Source organism: Acinonyx jubatus, chromosome B1, assembly GCF_027475565.1.
Source record: "Acinonyx jubatus isolate Ajub_Pintada_27869175 chromosome B1, VMU_Ajub_asm_v1.0, whole genome shotgun sequence".
Classification (NCBI taxonomy): Eukaryota; Metazoa; Chordata; class Mammalia; order Carnivora; family Felidae; genus Acinonyx; species Acinonyx jubatus.
The window spans coordinates 15,161,612-15,185,732 of record NC_069382.1 but is presented as its reverse complement, the minus strand read 5'-3'; the positions used below and the strand labels follow the sequence as shown (position 1 = coordinate 15,185,732).

The 24,121-nt window shown below is 40.1% G+C and overlaps 2 long non-coding RNA genes and 1 pseudogene across 2 annotated transcripts in view; 2 read left to right on the top strand and 1 right to left on the bottom strand.

The window, feature by feature from the left end:
- The window catches only part of LOC128314326 (uncharacterized), a 74,322-nt gene extending 50,964 nt beyond the window's left edge, over positions 1–23,358 (bottom strand). The window contains exons 1-2 of the long non-coding RNA XR_008295839.1: positions 22,885–23,358; positions 21,731–21,900 (exon numbers count right to left, since the gene is read on the bottom strand). This is a non-coding gene — a long non-coding RNA (uncharacterized LOC128314326). The remainder of the gene's footprint in view (positions 1–21,730; positions 21,901–22,884) is intronic.
- Positions 5,722–6,894, top strand: LOC106979316 (voltage-dependent anion-selective channel protein 3-like; annotated as a pseudogene).
- On the top strand, positions 15,853–19,380 carry LOC128314327 (uncharacterized). Its single transcript, XR_008295840.1, has 3 exons — positions 15,853–16,329; positions 16,439–16,547; positions 17,984–19,380. It is a non-coding gene; the product is annotated as an uncharacterized LOC128314327 (long non-coding RNA).
- Positions 23,359–24,121: the final 763 nt, after the last annotated feature.

Sequence of the window (24,121 nt, the reverse complement as noted above, 5' to 3'; positions counted from 1 at the left end):
TGCTCCCCATGTTGACTTCCAAAATGTACCACGTTAGAGCACCTGCAGTACTGTGCTTGGTGCCCTCTTTTGTTCTCAAGTAAACGAATCTTGAAGCTCTGAGGTCCTACCTAGCCTGGGATGGCTTGTTTGGCTTTCAACATCATTCAGTACACTCTCTTGTCATGACAACGAAGAAAGACCTCAAGCTAAAATATTTAACTGCTTCTCATACTTCATTCTCAATAATTCTGTCTCCTTTCCTCTCCCTCGTTTATAAATGCATCTTTTGACTTGGTACAGTGACACTAAATTGCTACAACTCTGGAAATTGTACTTTTCTTTCAAGTCATGGATCAACCAGTTCACTGGAGCTGGACTGGACGACAGTTTACTGAACTGGAAAGAGTTCACTGGACCCCTTTGTGAGCAGATTTTTAAGAAAAAGAAGCCAAGGCAAGGAAAAAAATTATGCCAGGAATTGATTCCAAAAAATATTGTTCAGGATAAGTTGGGTCTGTGTAGACTCATCCTAGTCCCATACACATTTGACATCTTCCATCTCTTCAATAAAGGCTATGATCAAAGTGGTAATCCTAAAAAACTGATGATAAAGTCCTAACGTAACAAAAATTATTGAAATACATGATATGCCTTGTAATTACTGAAGCAGAAAATAATAGATTAACTTATGGAAAAGTTATTTTTCAATAGGAATTTATATTTAAAGGAGTTTGGGGTTTGAGAACTTTTATTTCCTTGATTTCTATTTTACCACCACTTCATTTTCTATTATTTTTCTTGATGATAAAGCTTCTTTGAAGGTTTGTTTATTTATTTTCAAATGCTACTGCCCTTTTGCTTTAGTAATACTACTTTGCTCTTAGTTTGGCTTTTTTTCCCTCCACCCTCACAAACACCATGGAGTTATCCTAATTTTTATATTTTATATCTTTACTATTCCTCACATCTCTTTATCAGTTAATTTTTTGAGTGGCAATTGTTTTGTCCCTGAGAATTGATCAACCAATTGCATCTTATATTCTTATTTTATTACCCAAGTAACTGTAGTATATATCATTTACTTTCCCTCTCTCAATTTCTTGTATGTTCTCACTAATAACTTGACAATTGAGGTTTATACAACAAATTCCATTACATTTCCCAGGCAAATGTACCAAAGTAGGGAGGTGATTAGTCATAAGGTAGAATATATACAGGAGATAAAACATATAAAAGATAGCATATAGACGATAACAGAGATATTGAAGACTACCTAAGAGGCTATAGCTGTATTTCACTTGTACTGTTTATGTTCTTTGTACTCATGTTCATGTGCATCTGATTTCTAATACTTTATTTTGTAGACTTTTTCTTCACTTTGATTCATTTATACCTAAACATTTGTGTTCTGGGAGGCCCCCTTCTGATTGTGGTAATCTAAGTAATTCAGATTAATCCTATTGCTAACAGCTAGAAGAGCTGAACAATTATTTTTTAAAAATGTTTGAAGGCATCAGGGAATTAAGAAGCCAGTGAAGAATCATGGAGCCAAGATCTTAGAAAAGAAGGAAAACAGGAAGATGGGCATTGCATTCAGGACTCTGGAGCTTCTAGAAGAGGCAGATGAGAGGCTGAGGAGTTCAATAGAGGGTGACAAGGATCCAAGTACCCCTCTAAACTTTGGATAAACTACATGGCTGCACCCTAGGACTAAGTGTGAACTATAAATAATCTAATCTCAATAAGTGAACTATAAATAATCTAATCTCAAAGGGACTAAAGCAGCTTCAAATAATCCCAATCCCTTGTTAGACTCAGGTTATTTAGGATTGCTAGAACCTTTAGCTATTACCAAGAAGAAAAACATAAATCCTCTCTACTGAAAGAGACTATCATCTTAAACTTCAGTGTTTCTCTACAATTTTTCATGTACTATATCTAATATTCACTTTTAAATAATCAAGACTATGACGAGACAAGTTAATGTAATAGATAACCAAAGGGGAAAACACACACAAAAAATGACTTATAGGTATCCGGATAATCAGACACAGATGTTAAAATAACTGTACTAATATGTTTACAGAAATAAAAGACATAATTGAGAATTTTTACAGAAAACTGGAAATTATTTTTAAAATGAAACTTCGGGAACAGAAAAATTTGGCAATGAGTTTAACAGCTAGAGAGAGAAATAGGAAATTGAACGATCAGTAATAAATATCCAAAATAAAAGCACAGAGAAACAAAAGTACAATAAATGAAGAAAAGGGACTAAGAAACATAAAAGATACAGTGAAAAGTTTTGTGATATGCATAATTGGTGTCCAGAAGGAGACGAAAGAAGAGAATTGGACAGTATTGTTATCTGCCAAGATAACACCTGAGAATTTTCCAAAATGGATTGATGATATCAAACTACAGATTTAAGAAGCACTATAGAACCAAGCAGATAACTATAAAAACACATCTAAGCATAGTATGATACAACTGCTGAAAATGAAGGGTAAAAAAGGTCTTAAAAGTAGCTAATAAAAGAAGAAACATTACCTTCAAAGTAATAGCAATAAGACTGACAGTTTACTTTCCAATAGACACAATAAAAGCCAGGAGACAATGGAATGGTGTCTTCAAAATATTAAGAGAAAATAATCACAATCTATATTTCAATACCATCCAAAATATCCTTCAAAAATGTAAGCGAAATAAATACATTTTGGGACAGATAAAAATAGAATTCATCATCAGCAGACCTACACTAATGAAAATAAAGATGTTTTTCAGGCAGAAAGAAAATTATTCCAGACAGCAGCTCAGAGATACAAAAAGAATGAAGAGAAAAATATAAGATACACAGAAAGGGGAAATAAAAATAATTATTGATGACTGAGATCATAGTAATAAAATTTTATGGGGTTTAAATATATAAAAATCAAAATGCATGGCAAAACCACTTTGAAAACAATTTGGTAGTTTCTTTAAAAAAATTAAACAAACATATGAGACCTAGCAATTCCAATATCCATCAAGTGGTGAATGTATAAATAAATTGTGAACTATTAACACAATAGAATATCATTCAGCTATACATAGTAGTGAACCAGTGATATCTGTAAGAACATGAATGAATCTCAAAACATGAGATAGTCTTTAGGATCATGACGATCTTAAAGAAATCAATCAGGGGCGCCTGGGTGACTTAGTTAAGTGTCCAACTTTGGCTCAGGTCATGATATCTTCATTGGTGAGCCTGGCATCGGGCTCTGTGCTGACAGCTTGGAGCCTGGAGCCTGCTTTGGATTCTGTGTCTCCCTCTCTCTCTGCCCCTCCCCCACTCATGCCCTGTCTCTCTCTCTCTCAAAAATAAATAAACATTAAAAAATTTTTAAAAATCAATCACAACCAACCAATCTTAAAGAGATCAATAGCTACCTAAGCATGAGATGACTTTTCAGGGTGAAGTAAATGTTCTATATCACGATGGTCACATGGGTGTATGCATTTGTCAGAACTCCTCAAACTGTACACTTAAAACAGGAACATTTTATGCCGTGCCAACTCCTCCTTAATAAAGTTAATTAAATTTACAAACATATGGCAAAATAGCATCTAAGTTGGATAATAAGGTAAATATAGTTAAAGTGCTATAAAGTTCTAGTACTGTCCAGGAAGAGATAAAAGTATTTCTATTTGATGTTGATTTTTTTTAAGGATGTGTGTAATAATATCTAGGGTCACCACTAAAAGAATAGTAAAGTAATGTATAAATGCCAAAATAAGTGGGAAAATGGGATAACAGAAACAATCAACTTGAAAGTAATAAAAGAAACATAGAATATGTGGGACAACTAGAAAGCAAATGGTAAGATGGAGTGAGAAAACAACTATATGCTGCTTATAAGAAACACATCACAAAGATCAGGACACAGAAATATTGAAAGTAAGGTAATAAAAAAAAAGATGTATCATGCAAATACTAACCAAAAAAGCCAGGGTTATTATATTATTATCAGACAAAGTGGACTTTAAGGAAGAAATAATTGGTAGAGATAGACTATTTTATAAAAATAAGTAGTTTAATTTACCAGAAATATATAGTGATTCTAAACTGTATGCGCTTCATAAAATAGCCTTAAAACGTGTAAGGCAAAACTCAGCGTAACTACAGGAAGAAATGGATAAATCTCCAAGCATAGTGTGAAATTTTCACATGCCTTTCTCATTAAGGAGATAAAAAATATAGATTTGGACTTCACAATTAACAAATCTGGCCTAATTGATAGATAAACAATATTTCACTCAACACTGTAGATTTCATTTTTAAAATTACTTTTGGATTATTTATAAAAAATTACCACATGCTAGGTTTAAATCAAACCTTAACAAACACCAAAGGATTGAAATGATATAGCTTATTGTCTGGCAGTAGTGGAATTACATTAGAAATAAATTATAAATAGACCATTTGAAGATCCCTCCAGGTATGAAAATTAAGAATTATCCTCTGAATAACCCATAAGTCAATGAAGAAATAACAATGGAGGGGTGCCTGGGTGGCTCAGTTGGTTAAGCATCTGACCTCGGCTGAGGTCATGATCTCAAGGTTTGTGAGTTTGAGCCCTGCGTCAGGCTCTGTGCTAATATCTCAGAGCGTGGAGTCTGCTTCAGATTCTGTTCCCTTTCCCCTTTCCCCACTCTCTGCCCTTTCCCCATTTGTGCTCTGTCTCTCTCTCTCTCTCAAAAGTAAATAAACATGAAAAAAAGAAAGAAAGAACAAGGGGAATTAGAAAATATTTTACTGGAATGATAATGAAAATATTGCAAGCATATTGGTTGCAGTTAATGCCATACTTAGAGGAAAATTTATACCCTTACAACACATATAATAGAAAAGAAGAAAAGCTGAAAAATCACTGATCTAAGTATCTATCTCAAAAAGTTGGAAAGTTACCTAACTCAAAGTGGAAGAGAGGAAAACATAATAAGAAGAGAACTAAATGGAATATAAAGTAAATACAACAGAGAGAGGGCCAACCCAACAAGAAGTTGACTCTTTGAAAAGACTAATAAAGTCCTAATTCCCTGGTGAGATCAAAGAAAAAAAGGTAAAAATAACCCACGTCAAGAATGAAAGAGGGGACTCTGTTATAGATCCTACAAATATTTAAAATATTATTAGAGGATATTATAACAATGTTATGTAAATAACTAAATTTTTTTTTACCAGTGGACAATTTTCTAGAAAAGCAATGTTTACCTAAACTGACACAAGAAAATCTCTATAGCCCTATAACGATAAAAGAAATGGAATGCATAATTTTAAATTTTCCATAAAAAAAATAAATCCAGATTACTTCACTGGTGAATTTTACCAAATATTTGAGAAAAAATTATGCCAATTGTGTATAAACTTCTCCAGAGAATAGAAAAGTGAGACACTTTCCATTTTGTCTTCTGAGGCCAGTGTTACTTCAATACCAAAACCTGACAAGCACATTATTAAAAAAGGAAAATTACAGGCTAATAACATGATGTTTTACATAAATGTAAAAAATAAATTAACTACTAGCAAAATAAATCCAGCAATGTCTGGTGAATACACTGTGACCAAACGGGGCTATTCCAAGAATGTGAGAATGGTTTAATATTCTGGTTGCCCTGGCAGAATGGGGACAAGCCCTCTGGCTGGAGATACATGTAACACACTGACTTAGCATGACCTGGGAATGGCTGCCAAGGATGTCTTCAACAGAGGATTTGGTTTTGGTATAGTCAGCACATCTGAGAACCAAATCTTGTAGCGGAGTGGAATTTTCTACTTCTGGTCATGCTTCCACGGATACAGGGAAAACATCAGACCACCTAGAGACCAAATAGAAGATCTGTAACTGGGGACTTACTTTCAATCAACAAATGGAACATGGACAACACTCTTGGGACGGAAACTTCTTTGTAGAGTAAGTTGGCTGAAGGGTTGAAACTGACTCTCGGTACCATATTTATACTGAGGGAGAGCAGAAAATTGAAATCCCCTATAAATAAGATTGTTTCTGTCTTGACGGTGATGCGGATACAGATTTTTCTGGACCAACCATCTATGACTGGGCTGTGTTAGCCACTGGAGGTTGCTTGCTGGCTCTCAGATGAGTTTTGACACAGCCAAATCCAAACTGTCACAGGATCATTTTGCCCTGGGCTACAGGGATGCACACCTCCAGCTGCACACGCATGTAAACGATGGCACTGAATTTGGAGGTTCTATCTACCAGGGGCTTAAAATGAGAAGACTGAATTGCCAGTGAACCTGGCTTGCGTAGCTGTCACCAGCACCTGTTTTGACGTTGCTGCTAAATACACACTGGCTTGTAGAACTTCTCTATAGGCCAAAGTGAGTAATCCCAGTCTGATTGGACTGGGTTATACTCAAACCTTTCAGCCAGTAGTCAAACCTACCCTATCGGCTTTCACTGATGGAAAGAACATGAATGCAGGAGGTCACAAGTTTGGGGTGGGGTCTGAGCTATGAAGCTTCACGTGGTTTTGAGTGAAGCATCCGTTTTGTCTCTGGACACGAAGAGAAATGGACACACTGTGTTCGGGCCTTAAAACTCTTCTGTGAAATTTCAGAAGCGTGAACTTTTTATTCTTCCCAAGAATGGTAATAATCTTCCCCACACTGAAGTCTAGAGATCCTAAGTCCATCCTAAGGTTGGTGCTTGAAGGCAGGCCAAGAATTGTCACATCTGTGCCACATTTCAGTTCAGTGCCCCAGTGTTATTTTCACATGCGTGCCTCAGCGACAATGTAGTGTTGGGTTATAAAGGAAGTGTGATCCAAGCTTCCACTTTATACATCATGTCTTGTATGTCCCACATGTTTCAAGACCTTTTAAAAGATAATGGTCTCTGTGCTGTACTGGAACTTTTGTTTTGTAGCAGAGTAAAATGAAATAAATCCATCACGTTTGGAACAACAACAACAACAACAGAATCGTTTAACGTTTGAAAAAAAAAATGAAATTTGTCACTCTAACGGAATAAAGGGGAAAACAACATGTTACCTTCCAGATAATTTCTGAACAAGAACTTGTCCAAAGCCAATATATATTCATGAACAGAACTTTTACCAAATATAAATAAAATTGCTTGAATCTAATAAAATGTACCTATAAATAATCTTACACAACACGATTGAATGTTAAAAGCTTTACCTCTGGATATGAGAATGAGATAAGAATGTCCTACCAATCTGATAAGCAAGATAAAAGCAAACAAGTATAAGAATATGAACACAAGAATAAAAACTGCTCCTACTCGCAATTTGGTGATGTACATGGACTACCCAAAAGAATCTACCAATCAATTATTATTTATTTATTTATTTATTTATTCATTCATTCATTTTTGATAGAGAGACAGAGCACAAGTGGGGGAGGGGCAGAGAGCAAGGGAGCCACAGAATGCGAAGCAGGCTCCAGGCTCTGAGCTGTCAACACAGAGCCCGACGCGGGGCTCAAACTCACAAACCGTGAGATCATGACCTGAGTCGAAGTTGGATGCTTAACCGACTAAGCCACCCAGGCGCCCCTAAATTATTTATTTTTTTAATTATTTTTTTTAATGTTTATTTATTTTTGAGAGAGAGAGACAGAGCATGAGCAGGGGAGGGGCAGAGAGAGGGGGAGACACAGAATTTGAAGCAGGCTCCAGGCTCCGAGCTATCAGCATAGAGCCCGATGCGGGGCTCAAACTCACAAAGTGTGAGGTCATGACCTGAGGTGAAGTCAGATGCTCAACCGACTGAGCCACCCAGGTGTTCCCCTTCCAATGAATTATTTAAATTTAATTAGTGACTTTAGTTAGCAAGGTTGTTGGATACCAAAAGACAAAAATCAAATCTATCCTTCTATCCCAACAACAAGCAAAAAATAATATTTTAAATTATTTATCTATTTTTGATTGTTTTATTGAGATATAATCAACATGCTAGTTTCAAGTGTACAACATAAAGATTTGAAAGAGCTTAGTGCCTATGTTTTCTTTAAGGAGTATTATGGTTTGGGGTCTTACATTCAAGTCTTTAATCCATTTTGAATTTGTTTTTGTAGATAGTGTAAGATATGGGTCCAATTTCATTCTTTTGCATGTAGCTGTCCAGTTTTCCCAACACCATTTATTGAAGAGACTCTTTTTCCTATTATATATTCTTTTCTTCTTTATCATAGATTAATGGACAGGAAGTCTTAAGCAAGACAAAAATATTGCTGTAAGGGAAAAGATGGACAAATATGGCTACATTAAGAATTTGTTACTCAAAAGACTCAACTTTATGTAAACGCTATTCTTCCCTGAATGGCTCTTTTTTTTTCCCCCATTGAAAATTATGCTTTTGAGAGTCATCCATATTTTTTTAGATGCTTTATGTTTTATATATGGTATGAGATAGGGGCCAAGTTTCATTTAGGTAAAATGGGGAAAACTCTGTCCATTGGTTTAAAGGTCAAGCACGTGGTTACCTTTGGAGAGAACCGAGGGGAAAAGGATCAAGAGAGGAAGCCAAGAGGGCTCTGTTACTGATGTTCCGTTTCTTGTCCTGGGAGGTGGTTCCACGAGAGCAATTACTTGGGGGTAATTCATTGGGCTTTATGACGATTTGCTCACTTTTCTGTATTTGTGTTACACGTCCACAAAAAGTTAAAGAAAATGTATCTTCCTTTCCCTTACAGATATAGACTAGCAGTAAATGCATCGGTTCCTTTTCTCCTGAACTGTCCCCAATTTGTTTCCTTTTGCCAATTGCCCTCTCACCATCACCTTTAAAATTTTGTGTTGGCCACCTGATGCATGCCATATACGCTGCTAGATTCAGTGGCATATATCGTCACATTTAATCTTCCCAATGACTCTGTGAGTTGGATGTCATTTTAGCTGAGGCTTGGAGAGATCAAGTGATCTGTGGAAGTCAAACAGCTAGCAGACAGCAAGCAGCAGAGCCAGGATTAGGTTCTGGTGTGTTTGTTGCATTCCCCTGGGCTTTTAAAATCAAAAGATTAAACATAGAAAATCCTAACACTTACCAATTCACCTGGGAATATCATCAATCTATATAAAAATGCTATTAAAAAGGTACACCTAAGTAAAATGCAAGGAATAAATATTCTTTTCTATATACCTTGTATAAACGAAGAGCACTTTCAAGTTTGTGAAGCTTTTTAAGAGTGGATGTAGTGGGAAAAGCATAGGTTTCTAGTCAGGTAACTCAAATCCCAGATTGGCTACTTATCACTTGTGTTTCCTTGAAAAGTTCCTCGATGCTTGATTTTTCTCATCTGCAAAAAGCAAATAATAACACCTGTTGGTGGTAAGCCAAAGGAATTGTGTAGGAATTATTTAGGACTGCGGATGAACAGAAGTCAGCCTGCAAGCCTGAGAAACTGAGAGAATTCAGGTTGTAATGACTGAAATTGTAGCAGAGGGCTGAGCTTAGCTAAGTACTCAGGACATTATAAATGCAGGTAGAGGCTAACTTATCGGAGCCCCACATAATCATACACAGAGCCAGCTGGTCCGCACTCCCCTGTTCCTCACCTTTCACCCTCCCTGCCCTCACCCCCACAACTACAGACTCCTCCACTCTTGGTGCATTGAGAGCTGCTGGGAAGGACATGGACATATTAGAGACTGTCCAAGTGAGGTCAAATAACCCATCAAAAGGGCGCCTGGGTGGCTCGGTTGGTTAAGTGTCCGACTTCCGCTCAGGTCATGATCTCACAGTTCATGAGTTCGAGCTCCGCATCGGGCTCTGTGCTGACTGCTCAGAGCCTGGAGCCTGCTTCGGATTCTGTGTCTCCCTCTCTCTCTGCCCTTCCCCTGCTCACGCTCTGTCTCTGTCTTTCTCTCTCTCAAAATAAAGAAACATTAAAAATTTTTTTAAAAAATAACCCATCAAATGCAACTCCGGTCAACAAGATACCATTTTCATCAACCAAATTAGCAAGACATTTCATATAAATACACTCAGTGTTGAAAGGGTATGGTAGACTTTCTCACGCACCACTGGAAGAACCATGCACCTTTCTGGAAAACCATTTGACAAGCAAATTGGAAAGAAACCCTCAAGAGAAGTTTAGATAACATAACTGTCACAGTAATTCACCTTCCAGGAAGCTATTACTGGGAAACGGTGATATCAGTCACACACCTGGACCGAGGTTTATGTCCAAGGGGGTTCCAGGCTTACGTACCATGGCTTAAGTCTGAGATAACCTAAATGTTCAAGCATAGGAGAATGATTAGGTCATCTCTTATGAACTCATAGGGAAATTGTCACTCAATCGGATAGAATGTGTCCCCCAAATAAAATAATAAAATGGATGAATATATAATGATTATCATAACTATATTTATTATGCAGTTATAATATACATGCAATGGAAGAGTATTCAGCCTTAATATGCTCCAGAGTGGGTAAACATTGAAAATATTATGCTATGGGGTGCCCGGGTGGCTCAGTCGATTAAGCATCTGAGTTTGGCTCAGGTCATGATCTCACGACTCGTGGGTTCGAGTCCCATGTCGGGCTCTGGGCTGACAGCTCAGAGCCTGGAGCCTGCTTCGGATTCTGTGTCTCCCTCTCTCTCTCTGCCCCTCCCCCACTCGCACTCTGTCTCTCTCTCTCGAAAATAAATAAACATTTAAAAAATAATAAATAAACCAGATGCAAAAGGACAATTACTATATGATTCCATTTATATGAGGTACCTAGAATGTGTAAATGCAGAGAGACATAAAGCAGAAAGAAGCTATCAGGGACTGGGGTGAAGAAGGAAAGGGGAGTTAGTATTTAATGGGGCTAGAGTTTCAGTTTGGGAAAATGAAAACGTTCTGAAAATGGATAGTGGTGATGGTTGTACAAATTGTAAAAGTACTTAATGCCACTGAATTGTGTCCTTAAAAATGGTTACAATGGGGGCACCTGGGTGGCTCAGTCGGTTAAGCGGCCGACTTCGGCTCAGGTCATGATCTCGCGGTCCGTGAGTTCGAGCCCCGCGTCGGGCTCTGTGCTGACAGCTCAGAGCCTGGAGCCTGTTTCAGATTCTGTGTCTCCCTCTCTCTGACCCTCCCCCGTTCATGCTCTGTCTCTCTCTGTCTCAAAAATAAATAAACGTTAAAAAAAATAAATAAAAAAAATAGTTACAATGATAAATTTTATGTTATGTGTATTTTACCACAATAAAAATGCACAGAAAAAAATTATATGCCCAAGTTTACCCAAAAATGTATGCTTTGAAATATTAGATAATGTGTAATTAGATACAAAGATGTCATCTCTGTATGCTGATTGATTCATTTGAAAAATATGGTTGATGCCTACAAAGAAGGTGTTGTATTGAACACCTACTGTGTGCCACTTAGTCCTCCAGGATGTGGGGGATAGAGCTTGGTAAACAAGACAAATGACCCCTACTCTTAGTGCAAAGGATAACAGATACTGAGACTCTAAGAAATTTTCTTCTTTGACCCTTTCTGTATGTCCTGAATCCTTGTCAACGAGTGTGCTATTTTTATACTTGGGGAAAAAGTGTAAGTGGAAGAAGGGAAGTAATTATGAAAAGCGATACTGGCTTGAGATGGGCGTTCTCCCTTGGTGTCAACTCATATGCTCTCATCGTAGAGAGGAAAGGGTCTGGTGATGGTGGGTGAGGAGGTGGAGTGGGGTGCAAAATATCAGGAATGAGACCTGTAGCTCCTGCTCACTCAACCATCCTGCTCTTCTCCTCGTTATGTGTTGGGCTTCCTGGCTTCCAGAAGCACCCGGAATCCACTTGCTCCGTTAATCCTACTCACTCTATTCCACCACAAAAATAGTTTAGGTCAGTGTTCAAAAGATTAAGAGCTCTTTTCTGGTACCAAGATTTTTATCCCCTTAAAAACAGTCCTGGGGCACTTGGACAGCTTGGTCGATTAAGTGTCTGACTCTTGATTTTGGCACAGGTCATGATCTCACAGCTCGTGGGTTTGAGCCCCGCGTGGGGTTCTACGCTGACAGTATGGAGCCTGCTTGGGATTCTCTCTCTCCCTCTTTCTCTGCCCCTCCCCTGCTCACGATCTCTCTCTCAAAAATAAATAAATAAAATTTTACCTGCAATAACTTTTAAATAATTATTTTCACCGCTCTGTCTACTTCTGTTAGACCATTGTACGTCTTGTAGGGACTCACAAAGCTAGTATGAAAATATCGGGCAGAGGTTAGTAGATTTACTGGCTCCTCACCTCTCCACCAAGAAATGGTTGCTAATTTTTGGCTCGTCTTACAACAGCGCAAAACCAAGAATGATTTCAGGGTTTTGCAATGTAGAAAGTCCCCAGTGGCCTCATTTCCACATGCCCTCTCCACCCTCAAATAATTGACCCCAAGTTTTTTTCATCCTTGTCTGATCTTAGCCAGAATTAGGGAAGGGCCTGACCTGGATGAGTAGATTTTGAGTATACTGCTCATGATGCAGAGACACCCCCCCCCAACCATCTCTGCTCTGAGGAGACACAGGAGAAATCATATGCTTCCCTCTGTGAGAGATGGGAGACCGTCAGAGGGGACCCCCACCCATGTCTTTGCTGAAGTCCTCCTGTAATTCTTCTGTGACCTCTGGCCTAAGGATCTATTTTAGGCAGTGATTTCCATCCTCTGTCAGAAACCTCTCGTCATCAAACTAGACTTTAGAGGTGTGCGAACGTCTGGTTTTAGACTGTGAGTCCCCTGAAGGCTGATGCAATGTTTAATTCCAGCTATCCGATGAAGGTTCAATTTATCAGTATATGACACATGAATACAACCAGCCTCGATGGCTTTGTTTTGATCTTATTCCCAAGAAAAATTTTACTCTCTGTTTCCCCCACAAAAACTTGACATTTTTCTTCTCCATTCAATTCTTTTCATCTCCCTTTTCCCCCAAATCTCCAGCTATCAGTTGCTCCCATGGAAAATTCCTTCTTTACTCTCTATCGCTACCTGTTCATGACCTAGTAGCTTAATCTAGGAAAGAAAGACTGTGTGGTTGGGTGAGTGAACTCAGGCTGCCTGAGTTCGGATTCTGATTCCACCACTTTTGGTAACTTCTGTGTGTACCTTGGTGACTTCATCTGCAAATAGGGGCTCATAATAGAAACTACGTGACAGGGTTGTCAGGGGTGGTAATAAATGTAAAGTATCTCAGGTAGAACCTGGCGATTGAAGGATTTAATACATGTCCACTGTTAGTGAAGCTACACCCCAGTGGGTCTAGGCTGCAACATTATTTAGGTAGGCAGTTCTTTCTTCATGGCCTTTGTCCAACCCTGGTCGTGGTCACGTGAGGAGAAAATGGGTAATTGACCTGTGAGGGAATATTTCGGAAAATGGTTCTGGTTTTTTTGTTTTTTTTTTTAAGTTTATTTATATATTCTGAAAGAGACAGAGATAGCATGAGTGGGGGAATGGCAGAGAGAAAGGGAGAGAGAGAATCCCAAGCAAGCTCTGCACTGTCAATGCAGAACCCGATGCGGGACTGGAACCCAAGAACCGTGAGATCAACCTGAGCCAAAACCAAGAGTTGGAAGCTTAACTGACTGAGCCACCAGGCGCCCCCTAGAAAAGCTATTATTTATTTATTTTATTTTAATGTTTATTTATTTTTGCAGAGAGAGAGAGTGAGCGAGCATGAGTGGGGGAGGGGCAGAGACAGAGGGAGACAGAATCCGAAGCAGGCTCCAGGTTCTGAGCTATCAGCACAGAGCCTAATGTGGGGATCAAACTCACTAAACCATGAGATCATGACCTGAACCGAAAGCAAGAGTGGGATGCTTAACTGACTGAGCCACCCAGGCACCCCAATGGGTTTTTGCCCCAGAGAAAAGGTGACTGTGAAGGGTAGCATCTGCATCCACCCAGCACCTTCCAGCTCAGAGAGAACTTCTCGGTGCCTCAGCCCCTTTAACACTCCAACGACCCACCACCTGCACAGAACTTCAGTCAATCACCAATTCGCTGAGACTCGTGTCCCTACTTTTCAACTATATTATTTTCACCTTTTAAAAGAAGCAGCTGCAACCTAGAGGGTACAAAAAATTTGCCCAGGTTCAAGCAACCAGTAAGTGACAATGCTGAGTTGAGATTCTAGGTCTTTAGAAGACCTATCTTGGACCTTGGGTGGGCACAGAGGTTCTGAGTCTGTTCTTCATTTCTACTTAATCTAGCCTGCGTCTGGGGCCCTGCTTCCTCATCCACTTCCAGCTACTCCCTCTCATAGTCCCAGCCCCAGAGCCAGCCCTGAATGCCACAGATACAAAAACATGAGGGGTTCCACCTTCCTCTCATGCCTGGTGGGGCTTGAGAATAAGCCAACAGCCCAGCCCCAGTTCCATGGCCTGGTTATAATAATATCTGGGCTCAGGTGACTCCTGAGGGACCTTGCTGTGCGTCAGACCCGGCAGCTTCCAGAAGTGCTTCCAATAGTCCCAGCTCTCTCTCTCTTGCTGCACTCCTCTCTAGCTGGGCACTCCAGCTGGAGTCGGGTCCATTGCCCTGCCTAGTCTCTAGGTTAGGGGAGGCCAGCTTTATTCTGAATTCCAGTTCAGTTGTTGGTGGCCTTGGCATCCATCCTGGCCTTGTCTCTGGGGCATGAACTGACCCATATTGTCATTTCCTGCCATAAACAGACAGATTTCAGGGAGCAGTGCTTGGTCCTCTTGGCTCCTGAGCACCTGAAGGCTGCTCGCACCCCTAGCTCCAGGCCTTGCCCACCTGATTGTGGACTCTTCCTTCACCCACTGCTTCAGAAACTAGGGCAGACCTCCTTTCTTTACTCCCCACCACCCATTTTTTTCAAAGGACCTATGATATACTACACCCAAATAGCCTCAATTTCAACACAATGATGGTCTTGCTACTATGCCTTTATGGAGTAGAATTGGATGGTCCACTCCATCTGTGACATCAGGCAAATCATTTTCCTGCTCTGAGGCTTTATTTCCTCCTAGTTAAAATGGGCATTAAATTCGATGACATCTTCCTGCTAGAAAACTCTGAATTTAGAGCTGAGGCATCTTTTCTGTTATCTGAGGACTCTGGGGAAGAAAGCATGGTTCCTGGGCTAACTCTTTTAGATCTATCTGTCATCCAGGAGGAGAGTCTGAAAATTTTCTCCATCATAGACAAAGAGCTCTAGTCTATTTTTGACTCCTATCCCTCCTGCTATGGCCTCAGAATGACCTTTTCTATCTATATCAGCTATATCATACTGGTCAGGTGATTTTACCTTCAAATCTACCTTTGCCACTTTCCGTAAAATACCCTCCACTCTGTACATTAAGTTACTTGTGTGAAAACCATAACAACTTCCTTCAACCCGAAAGTGTTTTGGAGACCTAAAACAAGCAATTAACCTTTGAAACGAAATGTCACCCTGATATTATGGAACATTAACGTCACTGGATTGCAGGGTACCTGGGTGGTTCCGTTGGTTGAGCATCTGACTTCACCTCAGGTCATGATCTCACGGCTCCTGAGTTCAAGCCCCACATCAAGGTCACAGCTGTCAGCACAGAGTCTACTTTAGATCCTCTGTCCCCCTTGCTCTCTGCCCCTCTCAGCTCATGCTCCCTCTCTTAAAAAAATAAACATTAAAAAAAATAGTCTCTGGATTTCAACTATTTCAATGTTCTATACTTTTAGTCTCTTGATGTATGCTCTAATTGTTGGCTGACTGATTAGTTTTTCATAGTTCCTTTCCCATTTCTGCTTCTTAGAGTTTTAAAATTTCCTTGATTATTGGTGGGACAAAGTTAGCTTCCACCTTATCACTGTAAACAATTCATTGATTTAATAACACATTCATTCAACAAACAAACTCTTGCAATATGCATTTACACAAATGTTTTTACCAGAAAGCACATAAGACCCATATGCTTTTTGGGTTTACACAACCCAAAACATCTGTTTGAAACGGAAGGTTAAATCATTCCATGTGTATAGGTATGTTGATTGGTAGAGAAATATGAATCATTACCTGAATTTTTTTTTTTTTACCCGGCACAATACTGTTTTTCTCTAAAGAGATTGACTCACCAAGCTTATCTCATCCTTTTAAGAACATAGTGAAATTAATTTCCCAATCATCATTGCATGGGCATGAGGCCCGACAACCAGCACTCATCAATGGCATGTAGTGAAAGTGAACTGGCCCTGAGGGACTAAGGAGGTTCTGTCCTTCTTCCCCCATCTGCTGACTGGAGGACACCAGGATGAGCTTGAAATCCTGTGTTGAAGACAGTGGAACTACATGAAAGAAGCCATGTCCCTGAACGATTATGGGTAAGGCCACATGCTTATTACCTGACTGGATATGAGGTGAATCGCGGGACTTCTGGGACTGTTTGACACAGACTTGGCTGAAACATTCCTCTTCTCCTTTATGTTGCAGAAGCAAAGGAGTCTTTGGAGTAAACAGCCTCGCTACATGGCACAAAGATGGCATGTCACAACTGACTTATGACACTCCTACTATTTACTCTGCCTCCACTTTAAGTCATGTAAGTTACATCTTCTCAGCAGAATTAGAAGGGGGTTTAAAGCTGTGAACACATCCTCTCCTTTCAACTTATCCTTGCTTCTCATCCATGGTGGCCAGTCTCACACGTCAAGCTTCATGAGCTTATCAAGATGTCTGCCTATTTGGGCAACTGAGTGAATACAGTCAAATGGCTTTGGTGTGGCTCAGTCTCAGAAACCAACACAAAGCATTCGTATCTAGCTCCTTCACTTCTTTCAGATCACTCAATAAATGTGATCTGGTGTCTTTCACAGTAATATGGTTATCTAATTTCCTTTGTTAGTAGCTAGTTAAGCAAAGCTTCTGGCTTTCCAAGACCCAATTAGCTGGGTCCCTGAGCTCAGTCAAGGCTTTTCCTCTTCCTCTTGAGGTCAGTCACAACCTTACTTCTTTAATGTAACCTCTGGGTTTTCTGTTGAAATATACTTTCTGGTTTTTATGTTATTTTTAAAAAATGAATGTCTTGGACCGTCCCTTCACTATTTCCAGCCCACTGAATCTTCACACTTAGCTGTGTCTCTTGCACTACTACTCCCTGAAAATGTATCTCAAATCATTTCTTCAAAGTAAGACTTCGATAATATCGAGATCTACTCCTTCTCTCTCCCTAGAATACAGCTGTTATTACCTGTTTTTCTGAATCTCCTCCCCTGGTCCGGGCCTCTTACAGGGCTACCTAAACACAAACCATTGATTACTAAATCAAATCAAACAAGATAATACCCAATTTGCTCTTTTTTCTCTCATAATTTTTAAATTTCCTTCTCCTAATGTTTAAATTTCTCCATCAATCAATTAACAAATCACTCTGGTACCCTTTGCCGGGACTTTTGAGATGAAAACAGAAAAATGAGAACAGGAGCGTCTAGATGGCTCAGTTGGTTAAGCTTCCAACTTCGGCTCAGGTCATGATCTCACCGTTCATGGGTTTGAGTCCTGTGTCGGGATCTGTACTGACGGCTCAGAGCCTAGAGCCTGCTTCAGACCCTGTGTCTCCCTCTCTCTCTGCCCCTCCCCCACTTGCACTCTGTGTTTCTCTCACTCTCTCAAAAATAAATAAACATTAAAAAAAAAGGATGAGAACAGAAGAAATACAACCAAGTTCACAAGTAATGTGTGAGACTCATTTACATGAAACCATTGGAAAATAAGATAGTATATAATACTAATCATCTCATGTGTATAAAAAGTGTGTCTACAATTGCAGAGGGGAGAGATCAGTGTTTTCTGGAGTATAGGGGAGTTTAATAAAGGTGGGATTTGGCCTGTAAGAACTGTTTGGCTACAGTCTTTTGGGTTTTCCACGTAGAGTATCATGTTGCCTGTGAAGAGTGAAAGTTTGACTCCTTCTTTTCCAATTTGTATGCCTTTATTTCTTTTTGTTGTCTGATTACTCCACCAAAAAAAAACTGCTAGAACTGATCCATGAATTCAGCAAAATCACAGGATATAAAATCAACAAACAGAAATCGGTTGCATTTCTATACACCCATAATGAAGCAGCAGAAGGAGAAATCAAGAATCAAGGAATTGATCCCATTTACAATTGCACCCAAACCATAAGATACCTAGAAATAAACCTAACCCAAGAGGTAAAAGATCTGTATGCTGAAAACTATAGAACACTTACCAAAGAAATGGAAGAGGACACGAAGAAATGGAAAAAACATTCCATGCTCGTGGATTGGAAGAAAAAATACTGTTAAAATATTGATACTACCCAAAGCAATCTACACATTCAATGCAATCCCTATCAAAATAACACCAGGATTCTTCACAGGACTAGAAAAAATTATTCTAAAATTTTTATGGAACCAGAAAAACCCCAAATAGCCGAAAGCAATGTCGAAAAAGAAAACCAAAGCTGGAGGCATCACAATTCCAGACTTCAAGCGAGATTACAAAGCTGTAATCATCAAGACAGTATGCTACTGGCACAAAAACAGACGCATAGATCCGTGGAACAGAATAGAGAACCCAGAAATGGACTCACGAACATATGGCCAACTAATCTTTAACAAATCAGGAAATATCCAATGGAAAAAAAAGACAGTCCCTCCAGCAAATGGTGTTGGGAAAACTCAACAGCGATGTGCAGAAGAATGAAACTGTACCACTTTTTACACCATACACAAAAATAAGTTCAAAATGGATGAAAGACCTAAATGTAAGACAGAAAACCATCAAAATCCTAGAGGAGAAAACAGGCAGCAACCTCTTTGACCTCAGCCCAGCACTTCTTACTAGACATGTCTCCAGAGGCAAGGGAAACAAAAGCAAAAATGAACTATTGGGACCTCATCAAGATACAAGCTTCTGCACTGCAAAGGAAACAATCAACAAACTAAAAGGCAACTGACAGGATGAGAGAAGATATATGCAAACAACTTGTTGGATAAAGGGTTCATATGCAAAATCTATAAAGAACTTATCAAACTCAACACCAAAAAAGCAAATAATCCAGTGAAAATATGGGCAAAAGACATGAATAGACACATTTCCAAAGAAGACATCCAGATGGCTAACAGACACGTGAAAAGATGCTCAACATCACTCATTATCAAGGAAATACAAATCAAAACCACAATGAGATACCACCTCACACCTGTCAGAATAGCTAAGATGAACAACTCAGGAAACAATAGATGTTGGCGAGGATGTAGAGAAAGGGGAACCCTTTTGCAATGTTGGTGGAAATGCAAACTGGTGCAGCCACTCTGGAAAAGAGTATGGAGGTTCCTCAAAAAATTAAAAATATAACTACCCTAAGACCCAGCAATTGTACTACTAGTTATTTATCCAAGGGATACAAGTATGCTGTTTTGAAGGGGCACCCCAATGTTTATAGCAGTGCTATCAACAATAGCAAATTATGGAAAGAGCCCAATGTCCATCGACTGATGAGTCATTAAGAGGATGTGGTGTGTACATATATGTGTGTATATATATATATATATATATATATATACACACATATATATACACATATACATATATATACACACACACACACACATATATATATATATATATATATATATATATATATATATATAATGGAATACTACTCGATGATCAACAAGAATGAAATTGTGCCACTTGGAACAATGTGGATGGAACTAGAGTGTATTATGCTAAGCGAAATAGGTCGGTCAGAGAAAGACAAATATATGATTTTACTCATATGTGGAATTTAAGAAACAAAACACATGAACATAGGGGAAGGGAAGGAAAAATAAGATAAAAACAGAGAGGGAGGCAAACCTCTTAAATACAGATTATAGACTGAGGGTTCCTGGAGCGGAGGTTGGTGGGGGGGATGGGCTAAATGGGTCATGGGCATGAAGGCGGGCATGTGTCAGGATGAGCACTGGGTGTTGTATGTAAGTGATGAATCACTGGGTTCTACTCCTGAAACCAATAACACACTCTATGTTAACTAGAATTTAAACCAACAAACAAAACAAGAACTGTTAGGCAAGACTAATAGGAAGGACAAGCATTTCCATATGTGGGGAATATCATGAACAAAGGCACCGAAGCAGAAATAATAGTAACCATCAGAGTGGTCCTATTTATTTTGCCCCTAGTATGTGCCTTGCACCATGCCAGGCTCTTGTACCTTCATTATATCTAATCCTCGCCACAATCTGGGATTTGGGGTTGGGTATTTTACAAATGAGAGAACTCGAATTTAGAGAAGTACTAAATGCCAGAATCATGATTCAATGTCTGTGCTCCACCCACCACACAGGAAGGTGGGGGGAGTTAGGAAGAAGGGTCCCCTCTGGAGAGCAGAAAGCAGTAAACTAGACGGGTTGGTCAAGCTCAATTCTGGAGACACTGGATGTTGAACGAGGGTGCTGGGCTTGACCCGGTAAGTGACAGGAGACTGCTGTGGATATCTTAGCACATCCATAGCATGGCAAAGTTTGGAATGAGACAAGGTATGAGTTCAAGGCCACACTCCACGTCAGCTGAATGACTCTGGGAAACAGCTGAGCTTGCCGAGGTTGTCTTCTTGTTTGTAAATATGTTTTACGATACGCCCCATTCATAGGGGGAGAGGCTTAAGTGAGGTAATGTATTTCAAGCTTCTGCTAAAGCACCTCACATACAGTAAGCGCTTAACACGTGATACTCCCGCTACTACCACTGCCGTGAAAGCAGCACTTCCAGATGATAGTTCAGAGAAAGACAGCTACCAGACTACACTCTGGAGTTCCTGGGATAAGGAGAGACAGGTGGGAACGAGTTTACAAAAACGGCAAAGATGAGTCCATAGGACTTTGGCGGCTGATTTGGGGGACAAAGGAAAAGACAGACCCAAAGACACAAATGTAGGAGAATCAGAGAAGTGTGATAACATGACCAGAAATCGGGAAGCAAGGGACAGAGTTAGTTTTAGGAATCAGATGAGGAGTTACGTACGGGTTGGATATGTGGAGCGTGAAATGAGGGTAATACCTCGAGGACTATGTACTAGAATCTTGGACCAAAAGGTTGACTCTGGAGATGTAGATTGGGGGATTACTGTAACAATTGTCTGTATTTGCAAAACAAAAATGAACTAGAGCCTGATAGAGAGAAGACCAGAAGACTCAGACTGACACCTGGGAGTGCCTGCATTTGGGGAACAGGAGATTAGAGAGGAGCCATTGAAAGACAAAATGAAGGAGCAGAGGGAGAGGTGACAGTAAGGCCAAAAAAAAAAAAAAAAGTGACAGTTAATGCAGATGACGGAAGCCATAACAGGGAAGGGATTTTCCAAAGAAGACAAAGGTCTTCTGTGCCCAGGGCTGCTGAGGGGAGGAAAGACCGGGGGGACCAGAAAAGACTCTGCAGTTGGTGTGGTGACAGCTGGAAGCCAGACTGGCAGGAACCAGGTGGCAATAAAAGTCAGCGGGCGCTGCCTGTTCATCCATTTATTAGAGGGGTATGTGTACAGAGGACCAGGCTGTGTCTGGAGATAGTCGCAAAAGAAACACAGGAGGTTATTTTTTGTTTTCAGGGAGGCCAGCACCACCCATAAACCTCAGAGTGAGCTTCAGTTCCTGTCCACCCCTTACCACGGCTCATCGCTTCACGGACACGCTCCCCTCTCCCATCGCCGGGGCCATGGTCATGGTCTTACAACTCTTGTCTTCTTCAGGTCTCACTTACCACTCATCAGCCTGGCCCGTTTGACCCCAACCGCACCATTTCTGATGACATCCTGAGTCCTAAGACCTTTAGCAAACACATCCAAGATTGTCTGGTCTCTTTCAAAGGCATCGTCGGGATTGAAGATTATTTTACCGACTTTGGTTTTTTATCTGGTTTCACACAGGTGTCTAAAAAAATGATAGCAGTTATTTTCATTGTGGGTTTTATTTTTTTTTAATGTTTATTTATTTTTGAGAGACGGGGGGGAGAGAGAGAGAGAGAGAGAGAGAGCGAGAGTGAGTGGGGGAGGGGCAGAGAGAAAGGGAGACAGAGGATCCGTACATAGCAGGCTCTGCACTGACAGCAGAGGTCCTGGCGCAGGGCTCGAACCCACGAACCACAAGATCATGACCTGAGCCTGAGCCGAAGTCAGATGCTTAACATACTGAACCACCCAGGTGCCCCAGTCATTGTGGGTTTTAGATCACTCCTCTCAAACACACTCGAAATTCCTTCACTTCTTACACAGTAATTCCATCAGGAGCTGAACCCCCCAAGTGTTATTTGGAGCATGCCCCAGGAATAACCTCCCTTCCCCAGCCCACTTTGTAAGTGATTCTTAGAATCAATTTCCTCCACAAAGCCTCTCCAGTTGGATTTCTCTAATTCCTGCCCTGGGTAAGCACGGGACTTTGGTGATTTTTTCCCATCTATCCTTTCCCAAACACGATATCTATGTTCCATCTCAAGCGACAAATAGTATGTGCCAACAAATAGCGTAGACACAGTTGCTGCATTGTATAAGTAATTTTTGCTTTTCCTTCTGTTATTGGTTTCACTCCCCAAGCCAGTCTGAGTTAGCTTCATTGGACATGACTTTGTATCACAAGGTCAGAAACCGTCTAATCCTGTGTGTCACCTTCCACACTCCAGGATCCCCACCCAGCGTCATGTAAAGAATGGTAATTTATAAATTATAAACATTTATAATTTTATATAAATTATATAAAATACAATTATAAATTATAAACAAAAAAACCAGCTTTTTGTTGCTGGTTGATCATGAGGGTGACCATACTCCTATGCTCTGCAAATTCCTCTTTATGGTGAGAACTAGGGAGCCTCATCTCTCTCCCACCTCCTGTAAACCCAGTACAGGCATCTCTCCTTACCTGTCAGCGGCTCTGAGATCCAGCCTTCCTTTCAGAGACTTTCAGGACAGACCCTCTTTCTTAATACTGGTATCATAGTGTTTTTCTTCTCTCCTTGAACTTGAACTTTTTTCTGCCTTTGGGAAGATATAGCAAATCCGTCCTGATCAAAAGCATTCTCCATGGACAAGCTTCTGGTTATGTGCCTTTCAACTTTATTTCTCCTCCACTACCCATATATTTTAATTCTAATTCCAGGTGCTATAGAGCAAAGCCATATACACTATAAGCTTTGGTCCTGGACTTCAGAATCACAATACTAGATGAGTCAGCCGATAAGCTCTAGGAGTATTCCTGGAAGTCGTTGTACTTTGGGATTCCCAGTAATACCTTAACTAGATACCTTGAAGTCACTGAAAAACACATCAATATGTCTCACTCCACCAAAAAGAAATATATCCGTAATTTAATTTCCCCTCAACTGGATCTCCAAAATGCCTATCTCCCCTCCAATGACACCTCACACAAGGAGCAATGGGATGGAGGAGAGGTTAAGGTGAAAAAGTACAGTAGATTTAACCAGTTGCACTTAATACATCTTACCTCTGAATATTTATGAAAGTTATAGCTATGTAACCACCATTCTGGGCCCCTCTTAGGGCTTTGGAAGAAGGTGTGAGTGCTAGTGAAGTTTCATCAAATTCATGGCACATCCACCTCTCCACTCCACCTCTCTCAGTTTCTTTTTTCATCTGCAAAATAAGAATACTATTGGGGCGCCTGGGTGGCTCAGTCGGTTAAGCGGCCGACTTCGGCTCAGGTCATGATCTCGCGGTCCGTGAGTTCGAGCCCCGCGTCGGGCTCTGTGCTGACAGCTCAGAGCCTGGAGCCTGTTTCAGATTCTGTGTCTCCCTCTCTCTGACCCTCCCCCGTTCATGCTCTGTCTCTCTCGGTCTCAAAAATAAATAAACGTTAAAAAAAATTTAAAAAAAAAAGAATACTATTTACCTATTTGGGAGGTTGTTGTGCTACATATAATGAAATCATCTATGTTTTTAAAAAGCACTTTGTATTACTATTATTAGAGTTATTTCACAGGTATTTTCTAATATTGGCTACATCAATATCTCCCTTCCTGCACTCTTCTTACAAAGACTCTGACACTCCTACCTTTACGAGCTGCAGTCTCTGAAGTTGGGTGCCTGGGTGGCTAAATCAGTTGAGCCTCTGACTTTTGATTTTGGCTCGGGTCATGATC